Below are 16917 nucleotides of genomic sequence, written 5' to 3' on the forward strand. Positions count from 1 at the left end.
CAAGTCTAGCCATGCCCTGCTGCTTATTTAAGAGAACGAAAAAAAGGGGTACTTTGGCAAACTGATTGGAAGCACATTCGTTCCACGTGGACGTAGAGTATCTTTGACCAGTATCTGTTTATCTTTTTAATAGAGCACACGAGGGAAGAAGTGCACAATAAAGAGAAGAATTCACAATGCCACTTCCATGTTTATTTTTCCATATCTGATTTTTTCAAGCCCCTAGAGTATAAGTTGAGAATTACACAGATTATTTTTTATTCAGTATTGTGAACTGTATCCAGAGTACAATAGGAGTGTGGTTTTCATTAAAAAATAAATAAAATTGTTTAACAATTCTCTATCCTGTAGTAAAAAATGTCTTAGAAGCTATCTTTGAGTTAATCAGATATGGGACAGAGTTTCTCCAAAGCTGCTGTGGCCTTTGATTTGGTCTATATGAAGACTGTTGCTATCATGCATACACTCCAAGGACGGGTCCTCTCCAGCTGCACCCTGTCGCCCACCTGTCCCTTTGTACTCTGTCTAAAGTAGACACTCCCAAACACTTCATCTGCTGAACTAGCAAGGGAGGAGAGCAGAAGCATTTTTGAGGCCGTGTTAAGTGCTTGTTGGGAAAAGAGATGTATAAGCAGTGGGAGTTTGTATAATTAGCAAATTCTTTCCTTAGAATCTAGCAAAAATGTATTTCTGTTGTTACTATTTACAAAATAGTGGCCTTGGAGAAGCTGTCATTTGGAAAATAAGTCTTCATTCATGTAGTCCGACATGCATGACTTATTTGAGTCAGTAAACTGTAGACCAGAAAAGGGCTGCTTAAATGAACTCAAATTTTCTAATTCCCTTTCAACGCTGTTCTTGATCTCCTGGATTCATACCCCTGTGATCTTTGTTGCTTCTGCTCTTTGATAAAGCAAATGAGACCATGGGAGACCCAGCTTTTTGAGAAAGACCAAAAAGCAGTGGCAACAGATGGGCTTGAAATGCCAAGGGCTTGGGTACAGGGATGACAGAAGGGCCCTACTGCCCCGAACTCGGGGAGTTTGGAGAGATGAAGCAAAATCAAGGTGCAGCACGAGGCCAGGTGCCATGGGTGAATGGGTCATGCAGTCCGCTGGTGTTCCTTCCTGAACCACGTCGGAACCTTGTCCTATGAATAGCCAGAGTCCCTTGAATTAGACAGCAGTGCCTCTGTGGAAAGCAAGCCAGAGCTAATATCTGGACGACATAGGAAGAAATTTCTTTTTAGAATTTCTAAAACTGTAAAACAGCTGGGAATTCAGTTGGAAACCCTTAGAAGCTACATTTTCCTCTTATCACTAAAATAGGCATCTCGTGTATATATCTGACACTTCTTGACTTTGACCCAGCTCTTCTTCTTGAGTGACCATTTGTTCTAAGTCTGTTGTCTAGAATTCTTCTTGAAGACTGTACGTCTGAACACGTTCCCCTGGCAGAAGCTTTAAATATGTGGGTTTTGCCTCTGCCTCCATCCTGGGGTGTGTTTGGCAGGACATTTCATTTCACAAGGGGAGTCGTCTTAAGACAGTGGGACTCGGTTCTCTTTCATGTCGATTATTGGTACCCCAGTCCCCATTCCTGTTCTTTATCATGGAAGTGTTTAACAGGGTCCCTTCCTGTGGATTTTTCATCCAAATCCTTCTAAATGTAGTCCTACCCAGATTAACTCTTCTTCTGTCAGATGCCCATTGTACATGGAACCCTGGCTTTTTGACAACAGAGTGGCCTCCCTCAGGAGTCAGGGGATCTGAAGGTGATGTTAATCCCCCAAGTAGGAAGTTCCTCCATCCAACCCTCCCTCTTCTGAGTTCCGTTTTCTTAGCCTGGGGATGGTCTTGTCTGCTCATCCTCACCAGGCATCCCTTCGCTGCTCCCGGAGCTCTCGGATGAGGCCCCAAGGAGGTTCTCCGATGAGCTCTCCCCACCCCCCAGGAGATAGCCTGGGGTTGTTGTTCCGCAGGAAGCGCCACCTGCACTCTGATTGCTCTGAGATCCAGCCCAGACGGGTGGGGCGGCGCACAAGCCCTGTTTCAATAAACTGCCTGCAGAGAACCGCAGCCTATTACCCGTCATTGAGGTCCTGGCCCCCTAAGGTCTCCAGGCTCATTTGACCAGCACAGCTGCGACTTGGGCTGTCTGCCCCTGGCAGGTGCCGATATCAGCGCCTTGTCCCACTGCCATGAGGAGTTTATTTTTGCTCCAGGGCAGCTGCCAAGCCCAGCACCAGCATCGATAAAAGGTTTTCTCGGATTTTCCTTTCTTCATCCCAGGCCGGGTTTTCTTATCATTCCCCCACTTCCATTTTATAGAAAATACCAAGATTCTGGCCAGAGACCAACAGCCCCTTCTTTCATTTGACCATCTCTTCCCGGAGCTCCCCCAGCCTCGCCGGAGAAAACGTGCCGCACAGCAGGTACTTCAAGAGCGTGGGGTGAATGAAAAACTTGGGGCATCGAAGGCTTCATTTTGTAACACGGTAGCGCGAACTGGACTGTCCACGTTGTGTTGCCGGCCCTGAGCTCTTGTACACAACAGTAAAGGGCTCCCGAGGTTACCGAGGGTGACCTGGAAGGAAGCGTCACACAAAACATTAGAATCAAAGCAGCTTCACGTCTGCCGAATGTGTTTCCTGAGCATTTGTCCCCAGGACGAGCTGAGCATGACTAGCCCGTCCCAGGAAAGGACAGGACCCCCAATGGGGTAAACTGATTTCAGGGGAAATTAGCCAGTGACTCTGCTGGCACTTTAATCGGCCTCAAGTGCAGCCCGCTGGCCAGAAAGGCGGACCGCTCCACCAAGCCCAGACCAAGGCCGGGCCTGTGCCAGCATCCTGAGAAGCAAACTTAGTTGGTCTTCAGATCAGCACATTTATCCAACATGTACTCTAGCTGAGCAAACCAGAACTAGGACTGAAGCTCTGAGAATACAAGGCAACGGCTTAGAGAAACACCCATCTTTTCCGGATGGCAGAGTCCTTCACTTTAACATCCTTCAGAGAATCTAAATTCTCTTTGTAAGTAGTCCAAGGAGCCGCTTTCCAGACTCAGTCCCCAAGAAGTAATAAGCCCCAGTCCATAGGCGTACAGCAACCCACACCCCTCAAGCAACATGGAGAAGCAGACACTCATCCCCCGCTGAAGCCGGGCAGGCTCCACGGGGGACCAAGGGGGGTCACCCTTTGAGGCCTCAGAGGGCTGTGAGCGTGGCCAGGTGGCCATGCCAGCGCAACTGTCCCAGCTGTCAGGGACCAGCCGCGGCGCAGGTGGGTACAGGAGACATCAGAGCTGCTCTAGCGGAGGGAAGCGGACAGCCAGCCGTGTTCGTTCAAAACAGCAAAACTTTGAAAGTACGCAGACCCTTGATGGCAGCAAATAGAACACAGATTATAAGACTAGAGTAAAGTAGGATAAAGAATTGAACACCCAGGCGCTGCCCTGGATAGAAGAAACGCAAGGCTCTTTTGAGTGGGTAAAGGTCTGTCTCCTGTCACTGGGGCCGGGCAGGACGTCTGGCACTTAACGGCTTCATCACAAAAGCTCCCTTCCTCTCTCCGTGTCACAAATTCTGCAGGGCTGCGTGATCCGGCATTATTGTCCTGGTATGCAAAGCGTGCTTGATCTGGAATCTGGCTTTTTATTTTTTAGCTTTAGTTGAAAGCATTTCTGAAATGTGGGAAAAGGAGAGAATGGGAACTGGAGAACCCACACACGGATTGCCCTGCCTTACTTGGCTGCGGTCTTCTAGTAATGAGACTTTTCTGGATTCAGAAATAGCTGATTGTCCTCAGAGGGTTGAAGAAATGGTTTCAGAAACCCGAAATCCAGGGCCTTATATTTCTTCTAATTATCTCTTTTCTCCTCTCTTTTTCCCCCAAGGGAGGAGGGGGAGCGCTTTTCACCACAGAGTTTTCTTTAAAGAGTTTTCTCCTCTCCTGTGCATTATCCCTTAGATATTGAAATTATTTTCTCTTGTTTAATCCGCCTCCTGCAGAGAAGCTGTGTGAGATTCCGGATGTGGGCTCTTGGGTTGTATTTTTTAGATGGTGTTGCATTTTTACTCAACCGGAGGGTATGTCTCGGCTTCTGTTCCTTCTGTTTCATGCAGGCTAACCATCCAGGTTGAATAGAGTAAGGATTCTGGTTTTTAGGATGGTTTTAGACTTCTGTCCTGGGAGAGGGGTCAGACACCCAGCCTCATCAGAGCTGGGTGAGGGGTGTAGTGAGCCTCATGGAAGCCTCCAGTTAGGAGAGGATCCAGAGGAGCGACCTCCCTCCTGGTCTCCATTCGACACCGTGTGTTTCCTGAGTTTCCCACTTGTGCAAGAGAATACATGTATCTCATCTCCGTGCGTATCTGCTTTCCTGCCGCACCTGTGCGTTCTCCGGGGCCGTCTCCGCACGGCTTCCTCACACGGCTGTTTGCAGCGGGATTTACCACCAACGCCCTGGAACACACCTACGTATAGAGGTACAAGTTTCGCTCTTTGGACTTTGGAAGTGGTTTTGTGATGTTTGAATTTTCTGTTAACGTATTGCTCAAGCACTACAGAATGTCCGTATGTAGTCTGTTCAGCCATCCTCCACCTTAGAATACCCTAATAAACATTGTTTTCTTTTTTTAAAAAAAGTATGATCGTGGTGTCTTTTGCTTTTATCTTAATTCATCGGAACATGATCTAGAAATCTGCAAGCGCATGGAGATCCCCAGTATCAAGTTGCGGGGGCTTTCTGACAGCAGAGGAGATAAGACTCCTGAGGACTGAATGTGGTTGATGCTTCTAGATGCTTCTAGATGATTCTTTGTCTTGGGGGTGGGAAAGGACAGTGTCTGGTCCTGCCCACTGTGGGATGTTTAGCAGCATTCCCGGCCCTGTCCCAGTAGACGTGAGTAGCAACCACCCCCCAAAACGCTGTCAACCCCCTTTTAGGGGGACAGCAAAACCACTCTGATTGAGAGCCACTGGCTTAAACCCAGCCGAATAGCTTACATACTCATGCCAAAAGGAACCAGGGTCTGTGCAGGGCCACACCATATATTTATTTTATGTCTTCAACACACACAATTCTATAATTAGAGGATAGGACTGATGAATTCTTTAGATACCATCATAAATGTGTTGAATTATTTGTGTAAACTTATAAATAGTAAATATTTGGATAAAAAGTAAAGACAGAATAGGTCATTGTCCCAATTTCCAGCCTATAGCTCAGTGCTGGCAAGGAAAAGTTGCTTTGCACTGCGTGAGGCTGGATTTGATCCCTGGGTGTTCACACCATCATCATGACGTGCAAATAGGACTCCCCAGCTTCCCTGGGGGAGGTTATAATCTCTGGCCCCTTATCACCACCAGGACTTTTTAAGGCAACATATTAAAGCCCAAAACACAGTAATTAACTTCTCAGTAATTAATTAAGCGTTATTTGCTTCTGTCTACAACGAGTAGTCCGCTACCTAACAGGAAGACCTTGCCTCGTCGGACAGAAGCCTGTGCTTCCCTGGCGGTTCTGCAGGACACAATTTTGTGAACTTTTTTGTTTTTCTTTCAACTGGGTTTTCCTACTCCCTTATCTCCCAGGCCTGCTTTCCAATGACCGAGCTTAGAACGATTTCTAACGGGCTCCACGGTTTGGATAAAAAGTCGTGTGCATTTGGGGTTCTTGTAACATGGCCCCAATGTTTTTGTTACACAAAACCCCAGATTCCAACATCTCCCCCGGCTTCGGGCGTCTGGGGCTGCCTGAGCAGAAATCCCCAAGTTCATTCCCAGAGAAATGAAGCACCTCATGTCCACACGTGGGGCAAGCCCCTGGGGGAGGACAGGACTCTGAGGTTCCCTGAATCAGAGCAGAAATGGGGAGGGAACGGTGCCCTGGGGACATCAGGCTTCCTTCCCCAGCCCATTAGTATTCTAATCACCTTCTCAATACAACCAAATCCCCAGGATACAGGTGATAGAAATTTTAGGAGCTGGAACAAGAAATGACTAATAAAACCCTGAGAGAAATGCCAAGAAAGTGAATAAAAACTGTGACGGGAACAAGATACAAGGCTGCTTGTGTTGGGCGATATAAATAAAGCATAAACAAAAACACAGCGATGTGAGAGATATGAGCAGAGTATCCATAAAAATCACATAAACTGGCCTGCTTTTATCCTCATGAAGAGTCCCCCCATCCAGGCTGCTGGGCAAAGAACTCACCATGTGTAAAAGATGAGGGGAGCATTTGGCCTGAGAATACCTTGGGCAGGTATACAAATAGGGATGATCTTTTTTAGAAAACCATTTGACAATGGGATCATAATTTAAAATCCATATCCCTTTTGAGCCAACAATTCCACTGCAAGGAATTTACCCGGCCTTCCTACACCATGTGCCAAGGTCTCTGCAAAAGGATTTCCATTGCAGAATAATTTGTAAGAGTGAGGTCCTTGCCACAACCTGGACGTCCATTAACAGATTAAATCCCCTGGTGCATCTAGACAAGGGAACGTTGTGCCACTTTTTGTGAAAAGTAGATATATGTCCACTGAAACTGGAAGTGGACTATGGTATATGAAGTGAAAAAGGCAAAGTACAGGACAAAGAAAAATATGGTCCTACTTGTATCCATGTTAGAAACATAGATTAGATAGATGGTGGACAGACAGATGATATGGTTAGATAGATAGATGATGATAGATAGATGATAGATAGATAGATAGATGATAGATGATAGATAACAGGTAGATGATATAGATAGATAGATAGATAGATGATAGATGATAGATAGATGATAGATAGATAGATGATAGATGATAGATAGATAGATAGATGATATAGTTAGATAGATAGATAGATGATAGATGATAGGTAGATGATATAGTTAGATAGATAGATGATAGATGATAGATAACAGGTAGATGATATAGTTAGATAGATAGATAGATAGATAGATAGATAGATAGATAGATAGATGATAGATGATAGATAACAGGTAGATGATAGATGATAGATGATAGATAACAGGTAGATGATAGATAAAGGGATGGGTGGATGAATGGGTAGATTCTATGTAGATATAGTTTTTGCCATGTCTGTATATCATTTTTACCGGTTGTTTTTTAAAGAATAAAAGATAAAGGAAGGATGTAGCTGCTGGAACCCAGTCAGGGTTCGGCCCTTGCTCTTTGGAGGAAAGAGGCAGGTGCAGCCCTGGCTCGGAGCGCTCCCAGGACCAGGATTTCCTCCTTCCTCCAGCGAAGCTCCACACAGCCCGAGAGGCAGTGAGAGTCTGCCCCACAGAACCTCTTTCAGGGTGAACTGCTGTAATCTGGGGAAGAGGCACCTTCTAGGCAATGTACACACCGTGTGCCCTGGAGGGTTCTTGATAATTCCTCACTTTGTGGTCAGGGACACAGGGTGAGTTTGCTCTACGTAGACAAGGAAACAGCTCTACACCAAAGGGAGGCTGGGTCAGCTCTCGGTGACAGGACTGTCAAGGACTGGTCTGTGGAAAGTGCCCACAGAAGGCCCATGATAATAATGGCCCAATAATAAATGCCATTGGTTATTGAGCGCTTATCATGCACCCCTCCCCCCAGCACCAGGATGGATGGGTTCTGGGCACGTGATCTCATTCCGGCCTCACAACCACTCCCAAGATGGAATCGATCTAATTTTGCAACCGAAGAGACAGAGGCTCAGAGACAGCAAGTGACTAATGCAAAGTCACACAGCCAAAGGAGGTAGAGCGGGACTCAGATTCAGTTTTCCGGTGCCAGTGTCCATTTAAACTATTCTCTGCCCTCACGCCTTGTGGGGGGACTGTCTCCTGGCTTTTGAGCAGGAAAGCTCACAGGTACATCCCACATCCCCATTTCATTTCCCTCCACCCACATTTGGGGCCATGTTACAAGAACCCCAAACCGACATACTGTGGCATGAGCTTGTCTTCAAAAAGATAATTAGATTACCTCCCTCACCTTAAGGAAAAGAACAGCAGATTAAAAAAGAAATATGACAAGCCATCTGAGTGCCAGGACTGCTCCCCTGAGAGTTACACTTCCATTTCAGTCCCTCATTCTAGACACGAAACCAATTAAAGTAGTTGCAAGGTACACAGTTAACACCAAGTGACAAAAGCCTGCCTAAGTGTTTTAAAGATCTAATTTACCCACCGACTGTGCCCAGAAAAACATAGCTGGCCTGTCTTGTACAACTTTGGAAGTGACTGGCCCGGCTCCAACTTCAGGGGTGCCATGTCACCCTATTCGGATCCCCTGCCATCACTCCCTAGGCTGGGCTGTCTTTGGACCAATGACAGCAGACAATGGGAGCTCTCACCCCTGGGGCGGTGCTGGAGGAGAGGAGCCAGATCTCCCTGGCAGGGGGTGGCTCCGTGACATCACTTAGTCCCTGGTACTTGCCCTAAATTTTGCCCTCTCCCACTCTGCCCTCACCTAGAAAACGTGGAGAGGGGTAGGAGAGTGTATGGTGGAGGCAGGCCTTGTCTCAGGGCTTCTAGCAAATGCCTGAAAGCAGTTGTCTCAGTCTTACCTCAGACTGAGGATGGAACGTGGACTCCATTCCTTAATTTGCAAGGATTTCATTCTGGCTTCAGGGGTCTTCAGAAAACTGTACCCAAATGGAACAGAAAATGCACAACGGACAATTAGAAGGTTATTCCTACCAGACGTGGTTCTCATCCACGTTTGCGTCCTCTCTCAGTCCATTGAACATGAATCCCTGACACCATCCATCGTCCACGAGTACCAGCATCAGGACAGGAAAGCAACCACACTCTGATAGGAAGCTTGTTCGGTTTTTGTTCTTTGAGACGCTTCTGTCCCTGAAGGATCCATTGGGTACTCAGATCGCACCTCCTTACTTAGAAGTCGTCTGGGTTTGCAGAGCACCTTCACACACGTCCTCTTTTGATTCTGCCACTGGAGGGTGGGGGGCTAGTTGATTCTCCCCATTTTCTGGATGCGGAAGGACAGACCCGGAAAGGCTTTCATCCGGCCAGCAGCAGGGGAGCCCCTGCAGCCCTCCCTCCAGCACCCCCAAACCCCCCCATGTGACGTTCTCCTTCAGCTTCCTTTCTGCCTTGTCTAGCATGTTTCCACTCTCCCAGGAATTGCACACTATTTTAACTCACTATCCACTTCTGCCGCCACGTCTATAGACTCTCTTCTGCTATTCCACTGAGTTTTTCCAGGCATGTTTTTGCAGGGCATTAAGTGTTCTTTGGATAAGCCCTTCTGTGTTTAGGGGATAGCCAACTTCAGATGCTCACACAAGGCTGCCCAGTGACCTTGCCCACGAGCCTCAGCTGTGGTGGGCCGAGAAATGGAGCGCACTCACAGGATGGTGGCTTCCTCGCTAGAACCGAAAATGCTTCCAGGTAGCAAACCAAGGTATGGGGACAGGGGCAATGACGGACGTGCCAGCGCTGTGCTCTGGTGGACCCGGTAACCTCTAGGTGCTGGGCGAGCTTGCCTTGCCTGCCCCGCAGGGAGCCCCCGCATTCAGCTTCGCCCCACCCGCAGAACTCCACAGAGCCCGCCAAGCCCAGTTCACCCAGTGGCCCCCTGGGGCCTCCAGATCTTCCCACAGCCCCTCACCATCGAGTCCATTTCTAATTTCATCCTTGCTTTCTTCCTGCCTTTTTTCATTTCCAGTAGAAAACCCGCGCTTCCCCGGGGCCCCTCGTTCCTCGCTGTAACGCTGAGCCTCACTGCGACCCTTCCCCGCAGCCCCTGAGGCAGGTGCTGCTCTCCCGATTTCGCTGGTGAGGACGGAGACCCAGAGCTTAAGTAACTTGGCAAAGCCCCACTGATCAGATGGGGGTGGGGGCCAGAATCGGAACCCAGGCAGCCCGACTGGAGGGTCTGCATCTCTAAACTCAGCGCTCTCCTGCAGCCTCACGGCTCCAGAAGAGGCTTTCTGCAAATCACCCCCTTTTTCAAAGCCACAGAAGGATTAGATCTTTACGGAAATGTGAGGTTTTAAATTGGTAATCCTCTTGTAATGTGAAGAACTAAAGTATGTGTCTGGATTTTTTTTTTTTTCTTAATTTGGGATTTACTGGCAGTGGAACAGAATTGTCCCTTAGGCGGTCATCGCTGGCGACATTTTAATGAGTTCTGACGGCAGGTTTTGCCTGTGTATGTGGCACACAGGTGCCCTGCCCGGGAAGGTTCATTGAGCTCACTCAGTAACCGGAGGGCATTTATGAAGGTAAACAAATAAAATGTGACAGTGACAAGTGCGCTCCTCGGGTGACACGCGCTCTCAGTTTCCTCGTCTGTAAAATAAAGATGGTAAAGACGCCAGCCTCGTGAGTCTGAGGATTCTGTGGGCTAGTTCAGATGAGGGGCCTGTAGTGCAGGGACATAGCAAAGGACTACAGAAATGTAAGGTGCTGGTACTGTGGAATCCGTGGGGTGCCATGATGAACGGGACGGGGAAGCGGCTCTAATCTGGGCGACCAGAGGAAGTGTCTCCCAGGAGGCATCCTCAGCTAGAAAGCCTAAACCTTGAGAAAGCACCAGCAGTGGGGAGAGAGCACTCCAGGGGGGAACAGCGGTGTGAAGGCCCGAGGTGGGAAGGGAGGTGATGGTGCATTGGAAAGGAGAATTGGTCCAGGGGCTCGCGTGGAGGGACTGGAGAGAGAGACAGGAGGCTGGAGAGGTGGTAGGGACCCTGCAGGCGCTGTGGGCAGTTGGACACCCTCTAGCACATGGTTGGCAAACAGTCAGAGGGAGCAGTTAGGGCTGGGACACGGCCCGTGCAAGGGAGGGTGGGGCCGGCTCGGGGTGCTCATACTGTGGGGAGACGAGCGGAAGGGTTTCAGAGGCAGAACTGATGGGGCTCGTCGGTGCCTGGAAGTGAAAGGTGAGCAAGCAGAACCCCCAGGCCGGGCCCCTTTGCAGAGCAGGGCCCACGAGGGAGCAGAGGTTCCAAGAGGGTGGAGTGGAAAAGATCCAGAATTCTCTCGTTAAGTGTGGGAGACGCCTGCAAGCCCCATCACCAGCCCAACTCCAGCATTCACGAGACTTGTCCCTCTCTTCTCTTGCCCGCATCCCATGAGCGGGCAGGGCTTTACCTTCCCTCGCATCCACCCTTCCCCTCTGTTCCTGCTGCCTCCCTCTATGGGCTGTCATCACCTGCCTCCAGCACCCAGCCTCTCCCTCTCCAGACTGTTCTCCTGAACTCCACTGTCCCCAGACTCTGCTGACACGCTACTTCCCAACTTTCTGTCCTACTTTGTCCCTGCACAAACAAGCAGACCTATTCCCTGCTTTCTCTCCACCCCCTCCCACGGTCACCCACTGCCACCGCGAACCCCCTTGCAGCTCCCCTCTGGCAAGCCTTTCCAAGTCACTCTAGCTTCCAGCAGGTCCTCACCTTTGGGCGGCCCACGACTCTCCAACTCACCTCACTCACCCTCTGCTCATACGTGACCTTGCACTGTCGCTGTGAACCTCCCCCACCCAGCAAGGCTTTATATGCCCCCAGAAGGGAGGATGGCCTCCCTTGGTATCCCCAGTGGGTGGCAAAGAGTAGAAACGCTAGGGACAAATTTTCTTGACCTCTCCAAACCTCCATTTCCCCCTGTAAATAGCTCAGGGGATTGCTCTCAGCTTTTTATGTTGGCAACGGCCGCTGCCATGAAGAGATTGACCATAAACACTGACGGTGGAACTGACTATAGAAACCGAATGTGACCCTGGAACCCAGAGCTGGCGCGTCGTGGGGATCTGAGCGCACACAACTTGTTTCTGAAGGAATGGGTGAACTGAGTGTCCCCCAGGCTCCGTCCCTCCCCGCTTCACAAATTCACCAGATGCCTGCCACGCGATGGGCACCATCTTTGGGAAACAAAAAAACGAAGAAATATATGCCCCCATAGAAGTTTATGGACCTTTTTTTCTCCCCTCTATCCAGTCTCTGAAGAATGCAGACTTCACAGGGAGGGGCAGGAGAGACCTATTCTCTCTAGGGAGAACAGTCCATCACAACTGCACGTGGGGCATAGAGCAGAGTCTGTGGCGTCCAAAGGGACAGCTAGTTCTTACAAATAGGATTAAAATTCTTCTGGGTCATAGTGCCTCATAGACCCCCCCACCCACCCATTTGGCTGGTTAAGGACAGTAAAATCCTCAAAGGACAGCTGAGTGTCTCCCTCCCACATACTAAATTATTCGGAGACAGGCTGCTACCCCAGCAAAGTGTCTGCACGTTCACCCGGCCAGTTGGACAACATTCCTCCAGCACTTGATAGAAAAGAGCCATTTCTGCATCTACTCACATTTTGTCACTTAATTGTCATTGTATAGGAGTTCATTAACGTTCCCTTAATTTGTTGTGAAGCGTTAAAAGGCTTTCAAATCTAGTCAAACTCAAAACTAGTTTATTTGCCTTTTATGATGATTGAAACGATGTGTACTGTAAAAACCTTATGTTCAACATTCAGTGATATTAATTTCACTCGACTTCATGACTTAAGGTCAAATACGCTAATCAAGGCTGCCATCATTAGCACAGGTTCCCTTTCTATTAAGCGATTATGATCACTTACTATTAATGAGTCGTGAAGTTTTAATAAATTTTTGCTGGTGTGAAATTGCAAAACAGTAATTATGACACATACTGTATGGATGGCTTGTTCGACGACGTAAATTTGGCCTAATGTTGGTAAAAATACAAAAGAACATTAAGTAATTAATTAGTTGCCTCCATGGAACCAAAATAAGGCGTCACCATGAAGATAAACGGATGAAAAATGAAGAGCCTTTGTTGTCACTAGTGAACTGTTATGCGGTGGGACCTGGCCACTTAAAAAGACCTGATGCCCCCCAAATGACATCTTGCCTGAAACCAGAAGACAAATAACTTTGCAAGAATTTTGGGGGTTGAAGTCAATATTTCCAGCATGGGGCTGATTGTATGACAGCACGGGACAGAGGAGGCTTTTGAAATTAAATATTGATGCAGCTAGATTGATTGAAATGCAACAAAAGGATTACCATCTCAAGGCTGAGAGAAGCGCTGGGAGCCCGGGATAGAACCAGAGGCAAAGATTTAGCACCCACATCTGGGGTTTTGTGTGGGGCATGCATAGAAGATTCTGTTGAAATGCTGGTTCCTGGGCACTGCCCCCAGGGACGTTGGTTCAGTAGGTCTGAAATAGGGTCTAGGCATCTGCATACATTCAGGATTATTCTGAGACAAGTGGTCTCCAGGCCACACGTTGAGAAATAACGACCTAGAAGCCCTAAACCACAATTCCGCAAAGCCATACAGGAGTCAAAACTCCTACTGAGCAAATACTCATGTGGCAGGTCCCCGTATTAAGCACTAGATTGTAAATTTTCTTGACTGTTTATGACCGAATAAGAAAGGCATGGTATGTATATAAATAACAAATATATTGGCATTTAAGATTCCCTGAACGCTTACTTATTAAGTGCCAGGCACTGAGCTGAGGAGCTGACATGCACAATGGGATTTGACCTCACCACAACCCCATTCTACAGGTGTGTGTTGGGACAAGTCATGGAGAAGGCATGATGGCTGGTTGACCCATGAGCTGGACCCTGGCAAGTGGAGGGTCACACTCCCTCCCCTGTCGTTGGAACGTGCATTCCACCTGCCCTCCTCATTCTCAGAAGCTGCCCCAAAGATACAACCTTGAGATCGTGATGTAGTGTTGAGACCAGATGGAGAGTACGTGGTCTGAACCCAGTGAAAACCTCTGTTTAAACTTCTAAGATCTGGCAGACAGGTGTGGACGTACACTTGCCCTGCAGCTCCCCAAGGTAAGCTCCGGATGTGGGCCATCTACCCAACCCATGTGGAGTATCTGGAGTAGCCTGTGTCTTCCTTGGGCTCTCCTTGCCCTCTGTGTATGGGGCCAGTCTGTGAACCGACAATACAGAAACTAGGACACAGAGAGCAAGTAACTTGCCCACGGTCACACGGCCAGCAGCGCCAAGCCGAGACATGGGCTCCATGGGCAGACAGCGGGCAGTGATTGCACACAGTCTGGCAGGCGAAGAACACGGCCAGGGGCTAAGGAAGATTTCTCCAGTGACAGCAGCATGCGGTGGGCGCTCGGGGCAAAGCCAGGAGAGCCCTTTGGGGGGTAGTTTAGGTGTCCAGAATAGTGGCTTGCACTGCTCCCTGGAGCGCTGGAGACTTTGGTGTGAGTCCTGGGGTCAGCACCGAGGTAAAGGGGTAGGCAGAGTTCCTCGTCCTGTTGCCCTCCCACTCTACAATCCCTGTTCTCATTTATCTAGTGGCTCCTGGGGAATGCTGTCATGTTAACAGCATGTTTGAAAATCCCTGGCTTGGGGCGCCTGGGTGGCGCAGCGGTTAAGCATCTGCCTTCAGATGCTTCAGACGCTCAGGGCGTGATCCCGGTGTTGTGGGATCGAGCCCCACATCAGGCTCCTCCGCTATGAGCCTGCTTCTTCCTCTCCCACTCCCCCTGCTTGTGTTCCCTCTCTCGCTGGCTGTCTCTCTCTCTCTGTCAAATAAATAAATAAAATCTTAAAAAAAAAAAAAAGAAAAAAGAAAATCCCCGGCTCAGGGAAACCAAGCAAAGGGGCAGAGGGTAGAAGTGGAGGCTCAGAGAAGCTTCCAGTGATGGGACCAGGTGTTTAAGCTGGGGCCAAAGAGCGGTGCAGGAGGAATACAGTGGCCGGTGATTCCTCTAAAAGGCGATGCAGCCAACCAGTTCCCGAGTGTGGCTGAGAAGGGCCTGAGCGCCGGGGATGGAAGCACGTGTCTCCAGCCCCGCGATGGGCCCACTGCTCCCCTGCCCGTTTGAGAGAAAAGACTCACTGGGTTCAGGTGCCTCCATGAGGATCTCAGCTCCCCTCGTGCAGCACCCACCCCACGCCAGACGCTAGCCCAGCGTCCTACTCCTCAGGACAGCCCACGAGGAGGCAGGATTATTTCCTCCTTTTACAGGTGAGGCTCATTAACGCGTCTCCCTCCTCAGGGAGCATTCTGGGGACCGGAGACTCCAAAGCTCACGTTCTTTCCTCCCTACCCGTGATGACATGGTTAAGACTCAAACCATCTTAAGAACTGAACAACAAAAGATAGGGCAGCGTCAGTTACACAGCGTAAACTGGACAGATGGGACCTGCCAGTTATGCTAATTTACCGCACGGCTGGCCCATTCAGGCACTTCGCGAAGCCTGCCCCTGCTCAGAGTCACCCCTCCCGCAAGGACAGGCGGGCTGTCTAAACTCAAGAATGATGACGAGTATCCAGAAAGCCAAAGTCCAGGGAGGGGCTACACAGTCTCACAGAAAATGCACAAGGCATTTCCTATTACCACCAAATACCTTATTTCACTGGATCACCTGCCTAGAAAACATTTCTTTCCCCTTAACCATTGCATATGTCATTGCAAAGCCACGAGTCCCAAGAATTTTCTGTAGAGTTCCTCACTGAGGAGTCTCAGACCTTACAACCAGGGCCACCGATCCCTGCCCCTCGGATGCCCATCTGAAAACTCTCCTGGGTTTGCCAAGAACAGTGTGAGAACCAAACCCCAGCTGGCAAGGGCTGCCGTCCGTGTTCCTTACAAATAAGGTCATTTCCCTTATTCTTGGCAAGACAGGTGTCATCTGGTCTTTACTTCATTAAGTTCTCTTCGATCTTTACCCACACAGGAGGCAAAACTGAGCAGTGACTTGCAGACAAAATAGTGCCAACACGGAAACAAAACTAATGAGTTTGTAGCCTGCAAACAGCTCCAAGAAACATAGCTGCAAAGAGAGGGGAGCCGAGATGGCCCGCTGCCTAGATTCCAGGGTAGGACAGTGATGTGAGGGTTACCCCACTCTGGCTGAGGTCACAGAAAACCTTGGCCCAAGAGGGTAAGAATTCACCCCCTGTGGACTATGCTAGAATGGCCACTGGTTTCACTTGAAATGGTGACAACAAGAGTGAAAAGCTAATGTTTGTTGCATACTAACTTTGCACCAAGAACGCAGCTAAATGCTTCTAGAGACATTTGCTCTAAGTAAGAGGAAAATTAGAGGTTGACGCAGGGAGCCTCACTTTCCAGACTGGCCTAGAAAGGGCATGTTATCCTGTGGTCACACAAACAGCAAGTGGCAGAGCTGGGCTCCCAACACAGTGTGACTTCAGGAACCAGCCTCTCCTACCCCGCCACCAGAGGGCTGCTTCTAAGGGCATCACCTTTTCAGAAATCAGTGTCCTGACCAGGAAACATCTGAAGGGGGTGGGCCGGGGGGGGGTGGAGGAAGCAGCCGACAGGCAAAGCACGCTGAGAGGAGGCAGAGGCCCTGGGACACACCCTGGACACATCCCAGGCAGATCAAAATCTTGAGTCTTTGGAACCCAGGTGCACCAGCGAGGGGCAGGGAGAGCCAGCTTTCTCAGAACAAGACTCTGTGTGACTCTTGACCGTGTAGCCTCTGTTGGGTCGATCAGCTCTGGAAGTGTCCAAGAGCGGTACGACAGGAGCTAACAATGGTTCTTTTTTGGGACTGTGGGTGATTTCTCTCTCCTTTAATAAAAATTTTAAATGTTCAATGTTGAGCAATTAGTTTATACAATGAAAAGAACATCAAACTCTACTTTAAAAATATATATTAACCTATGACCTTACAGGCTATGATAGACACCCTAGGAGGGTAAGGCTTTGTTGCCGACATGAATCACTGAACAACTTTTGAAAGAAAGGCCCTAGGTGGATAGACACCCCAGCCTGGCACAGGCCTGCAGGAGTTGCTCAATGCTCTTTCAGCTACTTTTCTATCCTACTCATCAATCTACCATCCACCTTCCTTCCTTCTTCATTTACATCCTGCTTGCTTCGTTCTACAGGGCACCTTGGCAGCTTACATACAACTTAGTCGGATAAGAAT

Source organism: Ursus maritimus, unplaced genomic scaffold, assembly GCF_017311325.1.
Source record: "Ursus maritimus isolate PB19 unplaced genomic scaffold, ASM1731132v1 scaffold_7, whole genome shotgun sequence".
In the NCBI taxonomy this organism is placed as follows: Eukaryota; Metazoa; Chordata; class Mammalia; order Carnivora; family Ursidae; genus Ursus; species Ursus maritimus.